Consider the following 12,141-nt stretch of genomic DNA (forward strand, 5'->3'; position numbering starts at 1 on the left):
AATCTTAAGTTGATGAGTCGGTCATAATGTATTCGAATGTCAATCCGAGGAAAATGGTTCGGGTTGAAGTTCCTAATGTATTAAACAAATTTGTTGACTTTGCTCAACCTATTTGTAAAAACATGGACTAAGGAGTAATTCCTAACGGATACTTAAAGAAAAAAAACAAGAAACCTGTTACATACTCTCAAGTGCCAAACACGAGTGCTAAATTTAATTTATCTCCGAATATCTCAAAAGGAGAGCCCAATACTGAGGCCTGGGCTGCCTTTTTGAACTAATCATTTTACTTTTTGTGCAGAGTTCATCCAAGTCTGTATCAGGTGGCAAGTGGATATTAGATAGTGGATGCTCTCGGCATATTACCGGTAACCTTGATCTTCTTAACAATGTCAAAGATATTCAAGGAGGATATGTTGCATTTGCGGGTAATAATGGTGGAATGCTTACAAAGGAGGGAGAGGTCTCAAATGGTTGGATTACATTTGAGAGGGCTAATTATGGTGAAAAGGTAGATCACTATCTGTTGAGTGTCTCACAGATACGTGACAAGAAATACACTACTATTTTCACAGACAAGGAATGTGTTATCCTTCAACCGGGATACACGATTCCTGAAGAGATGGTTGTCACGCGATCTCCTCGATCAAATGATATTTGTCCTTGACATGAGTATTAACGTAAACGTTTCACCCTCTGAAATGTGTTTTGTCTCCAATGCAATGGAGAAAGACTCAATTCTGTGGCATTATGGGGCACATCCACGTTCGCAAAATGAATAATCTAATTGCTAATGATTTGGTGGATGGCGTGACCCTCAAGAACTTCAAGTTGAACGATCATTGCGTTGCGTACAAGAAGGGGAAACAGAAGAAGTCACACCCATGCAAATCGATTAACTCGATTATCACGCCACTGGAACGACTTCACATGGATTTATTCGGTCTAGTGAATCGTGCCAGTATTGTGGGTGATTCGTATTGTTTGGTAGTAACCGATGACTTCTCGAGGTACTCATGGGTATTATTTATGGGTTCTAAAGATCAGACACCTGTTTTAATTCAAAATCTTATCACTAAGATCGAATCACTTTACAAATTGAAAGTGAGACGAATTTGAAGTGATAACGGAACTGAGTTTAAAAACAATTTATTGGATTTCTTTTGTATTCAACATGGAATACATCGGGAATTCAGTGTGCCATATGTTCCTCAACAGAATGGTGTGTCTGAACGAAAGAATAGGACGTTGATAGAGGTAGCTAGGACAATGTTGGCAGATTCTAAGCTTCCCGTTTAATTCTGGAACGAAGCTGTGTATACTGCCTGTTATACATTGAATCGCGTCCTAACGGTAAAGAAGTTCAAGAAAACAAGTTATGAACTTCTGAATAACCATAAGCCTAATCTAAAGTATTTGGAACCATTTGGGTTTCCATGTACGGTGTTGAAGAGAGATGCCGGGAAATTTGATGAAAAGCCATTTGAAGGTTACTTTCTGGGTTATAATTCTCCCAAGAAGCAAATCTTCAATCTCTCTTCGGGATGTGTAGAGGAATGGTATCATGTAGATAGTCAAAGCTACACTACACCGCCAGCCAGTAAGGGTCCTGATTGGATGTTCGACTATGATGGTTTATTTAATTCGTTCACACCAGCAATTGATGAGATATCTGAAGACTTGGTACGTTCGTATTTGGAGGAACAGTGTCTTTCGATTTTGAGTTCTTCTAATTTCTATGAGAACGAAATTCCTAATGTAATAGAAACATCGAATGATGGTTCTGAATCTTTTGATGACGCTGACTGTGTCGACTCGTGTTCAGTTCCGTTAGATGATGCTCAAGAAACAAACGAGCCGATTCTAGTTAAAGATGTATCGTCAACTGTGTCCTTAGACACAACCGAGGAAAATATCACCAATCTTGGTGATTATGTATCTGTACCTGCGAATCCTTCTTTAAGGATTCTCACTAATCATCCGCAGGAGCAGATAATTGGTGATGTTAATGATGGTGTTCGAACGAGACACCAGTTGGCTAATGTATGCGATGACATAGTTGATTGTAACGTATCTCCTTCAGAAGATCCGGTGTTGTGTGCATATGCGGATTTACATTCAACCGGGATTCTGAACATTGCACAATACACTTGCTTCTTATCTCAGATAGAACATCACAATGGAACTCAAGGAACCGTCTTGGGTTGAGGCTATGCAGGGGGAGCTGCAGCAGTTCGTAAGACTGGGTGTATGGAATCTTATTGATAAACCCGACCGAGTTAAAAGGGCTATACCGACTAAGTGGGTTTACAAGTGCAAGAAAGACGACCGTGGGGTTATCGTGAGAAAAAAAGCACGATTGGTCGTGTTGGTATATAATCAACAAGAAGGCACTGATTACACGGAAGTGTATGCTCCAGTAGCACGACTGGACGCGATACGCATATTTCTAGCCTATGCAGCCTACAAAAACTTCAAAGTTTATCATATGGATGTTAAATCGGCATTCTTGAACGGGGAAATACACGAAGAAGTTTACATGAAGCAGTCTCCCGGTTTTGAAGATCCATACTATCCCGAGCGTGTTTATCGTTTAAACAAAGCTCTATATGGTTTACACCAGGCCCTAAGAGCCTGGTACAGCACATTGGCTGACCATTTGATTGATAGTGGTTTCAAGAAGGGAACTGTGGATTGTACTTTATTTTACAAGAATGTTGGTGACGATTTGCTCCTCATCCAAATTTATGTGGACGATATCATTTTTGGTTCGACGAACGACAGCTTATGCAAAGATTTCGAGACAACGCTGCAGACAAATTCGAGATGAGCTCGATGGGGGAGATGAGCTTCATTTTGGGATTGCAAGTTCACTAGTCTGATTCCGGGATTTTTATCCATCAGAAGAAATACGCGAACGATGTCTTGAGCTGATTCAAGATATCTGGCGGAAAAATCCCTTCGACACTTTTTCCCCTGGGTTACAATTTATCACCAGATGAATTGGAGGATACCGTTGATCCGACCCTGTATCGAGCCATGATTGGTTCTCTTATGTATTTGACTGCATCACGTCCCGATATTATGTTTACTGTTTGTTTATGTGCCAGGTACCAATCGAGTCCCCGAGTGACTCATCTGGCGGCAGTTAAGCTTATCTTACATTATCTAAGGGGAAATCCCGACATCGGGTTGTGGTACCCCAAGGACGATAAGTTTGATCTGACGGCTTATACTGTCTCGGACTATGGAGGATGCAAGATCAACTTTAAGTCTACAATAGCGGGTTGTCAATTCTTAGGAAATCGGCTTTTTCCCGGCAGTGTAAGAAGCAGACAACGGTCTCAACTTCAACAGCCGAAGCGGAGTATGTGGCGGCCTCGAGTTGCTGTTCAAAGGTTCTCTGGATCCAGCAGCATCTGCGGGATTACGGTTTTAAGTTTCTTACTACTCCCATCTTTATTGACAATTCGGCCGCTATTTTAATAACCAAAAATCCGGTTCAACATTTCAAAACTAAACATATTGAAATCCGTTATCACTTTATTCATGATTGCTTTGAAAAGAAACTAATAGATATCGAAAAAATTCACACGGATTTTCAATAGGCTGACCTTTATACCAAGGCTTTCGATAAAGCGCGTTTTCAGTACTTGCTTAGTATAAATGGTTTAAAAATGTTAACTGATATTCAAAAGCTCAGTTGAATCAATTTATTTTCATTTTTCTTGTTACTTTCTATCAGTAGTTTTTGCGGGAGAAAAATATAAAAAAATCCAAAATATTGTGGTTTTTGTTTGTATAGTAAAATTAAAAACTCAAAAAACATTCAAATATTGAAAAACTCAAACATTGAAAAATGCTCCTCAAAATGAGTTCTTGAGCAAAAAGAGAAAATGATAATGCATTGACGGGATTAATCTGGTACATGAATAAATTAGATTAAAAAATACGTGAGGCCAGCAATATGATATGCAATGATAGGCTTGACAGACTATATAGGAATTGATAAGATATAAATATAACGAACGCCAAATTTGGTGGAATAACACTTTGACGTACTATATCTGATTTATTAAAAGTCAAAAAGTTAAAAAGATTACTGTGTGTGCATGCAAGATTAATCAAATCGAATAGTTTCGAAACAAAATTGATGATATATGATCATACTTTAATGTAGTAAAACTGTTTTCCAAGATTGATCATGTTTAGTTGATAATGTATGCGAGAAAATCTACTGAATCAATAGGCGGAGTTCGTCGTTATTGACTTATGGAGTCAAAGTCAAAGTTATCTGATTTATTAAAAGTCAAAAAAGTTAAAAAGATTACTGTGTGTGCATGCAAGATTAATCAAATCGAATAGTTTCGAAACAAAATTGATGATATATGATCATAATTTAATGTAGTAAAACTGTTTTCCAAGATTGATCATGTTTAGTTGATAATGTATGCGAGAAAATCTACTGAATCAATAGGCGGAGTTCATCGTTATTGACTTATGGAGTCAAAGTTATCTATACTTTGACTTTTGATAGTCAAATTTAATTTAAAACTGATTCGTTACTGGTTAACGAATGATCAACTCTTTCGCTTAGATAGCGAATGGTGTTATGTGGATTTTTAACGAATAAGTTGATTGATTCGTTAAATGTAACGAATGTCCAATGAATAAGACAGATTCGTTAGAATTAATGAATGAAACAGATTCGTTAGAATTAATGAATGTAATTGATTCGTTTCATACGAATGAGACATTCGTTTAAGTGCCTAATAACAAATGAAGAGGTCATTCGTTAAACACTAGGATATTATTGAATATGTTACTAATATTTTATTCATTTTAAACAGAATAGCTGACGAGATCATTCCTAATCCTGTTCCTGAGCAACAACCGGAGATTACTACTGAACAACAACCCGAGGTTCAAGAACCTGTGGAAGCCCCCGTGCTGTTATCATGGGATAAAAAGCACAACATATATGCCTTTTTACACGATAATGTCGAAGATTCACCGATGTTTAGAGGCATCATTAGTTTCTTATTACGATCCAGAATCTACAAGGTGATATCTACAGATACTTGGTCTATCAAAGTATTATTCGTGCTTTCTGGAATATGGCTAAGTACAACGAGCGAGAGAATCAGATTGAAGCAACAATTCAAGATAAGCCGGTGGTGGTAGATGTGGGTGTATTCGAGATGTGTTGGGTTTTTGGGATACGATGGATGACAGGTGTGAGTTTGATAAGGGGTTGATTCGTGGTTTGTTAAGGAGGATAAAGTACAAGGGGGATTTGGATAGGTCGATGTACAACAAGGCGAACTTGTGCGAGCAGTACAAGTATCTTATTGCATGTATTGATCCATTGCCTTGGTGGTCGAAAAGGTGGATACGACGAATGCCACGTGATGCTGCAATCGGCATTTGTTGCGTTGATGCTGAACAAATTGTTCAATTTTTCTGAACTGGTTTTCTATCACTTGAAGGAGAATCTCACCAGTCGACACAAGTTCTTGATGTATCCGAGATTCCTACAGCTTATCATAGACGATCTTCAGCCGACATTATTTAAAGATCCAGCAAATCTTGACGATCTGATGAGGTTGGAACACATGAATGCTAAGACAATGAGGCAGTTACATTCCTACAGAGGTCAAAGTAGTCAAGATCGGCCGCGGTACAAGTGTTTGATTGGCCATCTTGCCAACATAGACTATGAAGCTCCATCTTATGATCGTTGGGCTCACGATGATTCTCATTCTGAGTGTGAAGATGGTGGTGATGGTGGTCAGGGGCCGAGTGCCGAGTTAAGTTATGATCAGAAACGTAAACGTAAGGGTAAAGCACCGATGGTTGACCAAGGTGACAAACCGAAGAAGCAAAAGGTGAGACGGGGATCAGGAATCGAGATTCCAAGTCAATCGTTGGTATCTATGAGATCTTCTGCACCTGTATCTATTTCAGCATCTATACTGGTATCTCCTACTCCTCCAGTTGATACACGATCTCCAACACCGGTGCCTCCCACGATGACATTGGTGACGATAGAAATGTCGGATCCATACTTTAGAGATGTTTTGTAGACAGTACTGGCTCGTATGCCAAGTCCTCGTCCTCTTACTCTGACTACACCGGCTAGTTCAACTGCGTTTCCAAGACCTGAGCACTCGTTCATGTCATTTAATCGTCCTCGGGGTCCTATGTAACCAGTTCATCTGAACTTCTATGGTATGTCTTCCCAAGCTCAGACGTTTCACTTACTGAATCTTTTGCATCTACAACAAACTCAGATGCAAGCAGATAGAGCTTCTCACGAGCTGGCGAAGCGGAATATGTTTAGACATATTCAATTCATTTAGAGAGTGAACAGGGAATTGAAGGCCCTAGTTGCTACTTGCTACTCAGGGGGAGAGATTGGATAGACTACATGAGATCATCCTTCAACTTACATGTAAAGAAGACGAGCTGAAAAAGTTGAGGAATGATGATGATGATGATCCGGATGCAGGTGGTGTTAGTGATCAGCAACCGGGCGGTAGTAATGCACCGTCGGCAGGTAATCAAGCTGGATCGAGTGTGGGTGGAAGTAGTGAGGGACATAATTTGCAGATCATTCCATATAAAGACTATACCCGAGCAAAGCCGATTGATGTAATACCGACTAATATGATTTTATTTGTGGGTAACGGGATTGTATACAGCATGGTTAATGAAGATGAGACCGAAAAGGGTGAGTTTGTTAATCATTCACTGACTAAAGAACAAATTGCATTGCTTCTGGATCTAAACGAGGATGAGGTAGAGGAACTGGGAAAGTCTGTGGAGGTGGAGATTGATTTTGAAGAAAGTACGAATCCAGGCATTCCACGTGGGGATGTTCCTGAGTAAGAGGAGGTTGAGGTTGAAGACGTGACTGCTGAGGAGTATCCCGAGATGTATGCATCGACAAATTCTGATTCGGGTATTCCGTTTTTTACTACTGAACACTTTGAAGCATCAGAGCAGCGTCTACGTGAAGAACGAGATAGGTGGAACAAAGAGGCTGAGACAAGTCACTTATCAGCAAAAGAGAATAAAAGGAAACGTTCTTTGGATAGTATGTTCGTACACGATGTCAAGAGGATGAACAAGATGATCGAGACCTTCAGATACAATGAGCTGGAGGAAGTCAGACAAGCGAAGGCTCGAGCACCTGCATACCAGATGAAGAAGTACAGGAGTTCGAGGATGTGAAGGGTGATTTAGTTGCTTGGCAATACGATGCGGAGCTTAAAGTAGATATCGTCAAGTGGGAGCACGGTATTAATTATTTTAAGCGTCCTCACGATATTTTAACCATGCCAATATGGGATGTGAGAACCTTAGCCAACCAACCGTTTGTTAATCATGGCAAAGACCAATGGGCTTCATGGTTCTATGATCATCTCCAACACGAAACCAAATTCTGTTTCAAATTCTTCAAGCTGCAGGTTCCGACGCATAAGTATATTGACGAGATTGATACATGCACCGGCTGGAGAAAGATGATCTTGCAAGTCAAACCGCCGAAGACAATGAAGATACTCCCTCAGTGTCTATTCACTACGTTCAACAGATGGTACTATGATAATCGGACGGGCGAAGCGGTAATTTTATTAGGTACCGAATCAAATACGAGTTTCATATGTGTTATCGATCCGATGTTGCTAGTTAACTTATCGAAGTCTGATAACGATGAATTATTCCATAATCAGATCCGATTTGCTAACGTAAGCGACTATGATCTTGCAATGCAATTTCAACGTGTCGTTCGCATTTGTTATGCATTCAAGATTCACAGTTGCACTGATTGGAAGACAAAGATGTTTCAGAAGTGAAGAATAAAGAGCTCGAGGAGGGGGAGTTTGTTGATACACGACTTGGGCGTCTCGATCTTTATTATATCATTATTATTATTATTATTATTATTATTATTATTATTATTGTTATAATGGTTGATAATGTAAGGGGTATTTTGGTAAATAACCCACATTCGCTCTATTGTAAGGCCATTCGTTACTCCATAACGAATGAGCCACATTCTTTATAATGTAAGCCACATTCGTTAACCTAGTTTAATGAATGTGACAAACAAATGAAGGGCCATTCGTTAGGTAAATGTAACACGAATGAGTATGTTCATTCGTTATAATTAATTGTAACGAATGATACATTCCTTAAGTCTTAAGCTAACGAATGCGTCTTCCCCTGTATATATCCTTAACATTATCAGTAATGAAATCGAAGTTTTGATTATTCTGTTTGTGAGTTGTTACTTTCCCAAAATTCTCTCTGATTACACACACAAACACACACTAAACATATAGACTTCGTATTAATCGTATCAACATCATGAACATCACGTTGTAATCAACGATCTAGATCCACACAAGGTTAATCAATTAATTGATCTTTGGATTGTATCCGGGGGTATTTTAAGTATTGTGGACAGTTTCGAATAATTTGATTTTTGGTCACTGTTTTTACGAGTTGCATATGTTGTCAAGTAGTCATACTATTAGCAAGGTGCTACTATTTTATAGTACATTACATCTCATTGGTACATATACATATCACTAAAAGGCACATATTTTTAAGACCAACTGGCTATAAACGGACCGAACAGAATAAGACATTGTTCAAGTTCGTTCGTTAAAATAAATAAATAAAATTAATAATAGTTAAAACCATCACTATTCAATCCATTATATGTGGTGTAAACTTAAGCATTTTAAGAATATGTTATAAATTTGATAATTTTGACAACAAAAGTCAACCAACTCATGCTTGTTTTTATCCCATGACCATATATGCTTCTATTTATTTTTTTTTTCAAAAATTTGCATTTGTTTCTTAAATGATTGCAGGAGTCAGGAAGCATGCGATGTGCTACAGCTGCATACTGAAAAATGAAAGAGAAAACACTTCCAGTTACAAAAGATGAACTAGAATGTTGGAAAATGCCTAAAGATGATCTTGTTTTGGTAGCAATTGTTGGCTTAAAGGTAATTATTAAATTTAAATTTTGGTTAGAATGGTTTTTTTAATTGATATAAATTATAAATTTTTATTGTGTATGTTAAAAAAAAGTAGTTTTCGCTTTATATATATTAATAATATATATTGTGTAAAATATAAAATTAAAGAGTTTTTAAATGCATGAGCTGGCACTCTAGCTTTTTACGCTGAGCTCAAGTTTAACTTTTCAGTTCGTTAAGTTAAACGAGCTAAGGTGATTCAACTTAGTTTGTAAACAAGCTTGAGTGTACTTGTTCAAGTTTTTTTTTAAAAATGAGACCACTCTCTCATTTCAAGCACTGTGCTGATTTAGTTCCTGATTTTTTAATAAAATGACTTATGCTCTTCAAGCATAAGATAAATCTCTAGCTGGACCATATTAACTCATTTTTTAGGTTAATATTTTTTATTCTTAATAATCAATTATTAAAAAGATATTAGTTTGGTTCGGCTCAAAACGTGCCGTTTTAAAAAGCTATCTATTTGGTTTGTGTCAAAACCAACCATTATAAGGAGTTATCGGTTTGGTTTGTGTCTAAGTGGACTCATTAAAATGTATCAGTTTGGTTCAAGTCAAAACGAGCCATTTCAAAAACGTATCGTTTTGGTTCATGTCCTAATGGGCCGTTATTAGTAGTTACCAGTTTTGTTTGTTTCAAAACGGGTCTTTTAAAAAGTTATCATTTTAAAATGTATTGAGTTTTTTTAATGTATGTTTTAATTAATGTTAGTCTATTAAAATACAATAGCGAAATGCTATAATGTTTTTTTGACATGTTAGCGTAAAACAAAGGTCCCGTTAACTGAAGTAAGTTTGACTAATTTATGAAACATAAAGGCTACCCTGCTTATGGTAAGTTTGAGCAAATAATAATAAAACTCAATTTTATTTTCATTTATAATATACTGGATGATTGATTCATTTTATTTGTTTCAATTGATTCAAATACCTGGTGTGCATTACTTAACATTGTATTTCATAGTTTGTTTGGCCTACTTTATGGTTAGTTTGTTTCACAATTTTAACCTATCTGTACAAGCTTATGATATGGTAGTTGGTCAATTGTTGGTGATGAGAATGAAATTGATATGGAGATTGATCAAGTATATGTATGCAACTGATGCACAATATGGATGCTTGTAAGGATACATATGCACTTGGTTGCAGAATTCGTGTGGATATGTTTGTTCAGATATATTTCTTAGCTTCATGTTTATCTTTGTATGGTTTAATAATGCTTTGTTGCTTTAGTCATATGATTGTAGCATATAATTATCATATAAACTTGAAATTGGAGTTTCAGTTTTAGTTTAGTTTCTGGACCAACTTGGGATGATAACGTCAATAAGTGCCTTCTGGTTTTAATTCCTAGCGATGGACTAATTACCAGTTCAACGCATACAATGAACTTTAAAAGGTTTCCTGAAATTCATGAAAGAGTATGTCAATAACTTAAAAAATATGAATTATAAAAGGATTACCAACTAGAACATCCAGTTTGGTCAGCAAACATTGAGCATTCCAATTCAAGTTATGTTATTATATTAGAAACAATATTATGTTACAAAATTAATAACTCTTTCTAGATTCATTTAATCTATTTCTTCTTCATTGTTAAATAATATCTAAATCTAAATTATACCTTAATATATGTACTCATTTGTCGGGGAACACAACGATTAAAGGTTGCTAATGAGTTGAGCTAAGCTTGGCCAAAGCTAGATTGAGGTCGGCTTAAACTATACAACATATTATGAAAGGATTGATAAACTAACGGAAACAAGTATCACACTATAAATTGTTGTCGTCGCCGCCGCAACGCGCGGGTTTTCCAGTAGTATTAGTATATATATATATATATATATATATATAGGGAGAGGATCAATAGAAACTCGTACTAATGGAGAAAACTAAAAAACTCTTTATTATGAGGGTAGATATGTAAAATTGACATATAATCAATTTTCCCCAAATTCCCCAAATCCATCGCCATCTATACCGAACAGAAACATAAATTGATTACGAGTCGTTCAAATCTGAACCATTATTATCCAAATCATACACACGATTCAGTATAATCCAATTGTACATTACATAAGTCCATATCGATAGCTTGTTGCCCGTTTGCCTGTCACTTTATTGTAATCGTTTTATAGTGAATTATATAAAAAATATAAGTTTTTTTTAAAACAAAAAAAAATTCTGGATTTTGGCATAAAAACATGGTGATTGAAGGTACGATGTTACTAATTTTAGGTCAAAATCTTTAATTCATCCACTAATATTGTGTTAATTATGTTTGTTTTCACTATTGTTTGATCAGAAATATGAATATTGTGTTAATTATGTTTGTTTTCACTGTTGGTTGATCAGACATCGTATCGTATGAAGGCTCCACCAGCAACAACGAATTGATTATTGATACATACACCCAATCATGTGATCTATGACAAATACGCATGACAGTACAATTGTTATCTCAGTAAACAACGAATTAACTTATTCGACTGGTGAGGCTGTCATCAATCGATCTAACAGCTCGCTTACAACATCATCAACCGACATCACATCGTGTTCCAATTTATATACCAAAGATACTTTACAATATTCTCGTGTTGAACATAAAGGTAACATCTATTGATTAATGTGTTTATTTATTACTATACTACATACGTGTTATATGATTATGCATATTATGTAACAGAACAGTTTTCGTATCATGTAATACACAGGTGTACTATAAATTTTACTTTCATGTTATGTATTACACACATGTACTATAACACTATTATGTATAAACGTACCTTTTAACCATTATGTTGTTTTTGTAATGCTCATGATAATTATTAGCACTCTGATATGTGTACATGCTACATGACAATTCATATACCTACCGACTACCCTATTATATATACCGCTCGTCCCAACTGGTATTATACGCGGTCTGCACATACATTGTTCATAAACTATGATAACGCTTTTTGTCGCATTCACTTTTCGTCATGTCTGTCAACATGTTATGTAGATTCTGTTACAAATTATATGCAGCTGTGCATTCTAGTCTCTTGTATATAATTAACACGGTTTTGTTACACCAGCAC

The sequence above is a fragment of the Bidens hawaiensis genome, unplaced genomic scaffold (assembly GCF_021521415.1).
Source record: "Bidens hawaiensis isolate Kalapana, Puna unplaced genomic scaffold, B.hawaiensis_p1.1 tig00052060_1, whole genome shotgun sequence".
Classification (NCBI taxonomy): domain Eukaryota; kingdom Viridiplantae; phylum Streptophyta; class Magnoliopsida; order Asterales; family Asteraceae; genus Bidens; species Bidens hawaiensis.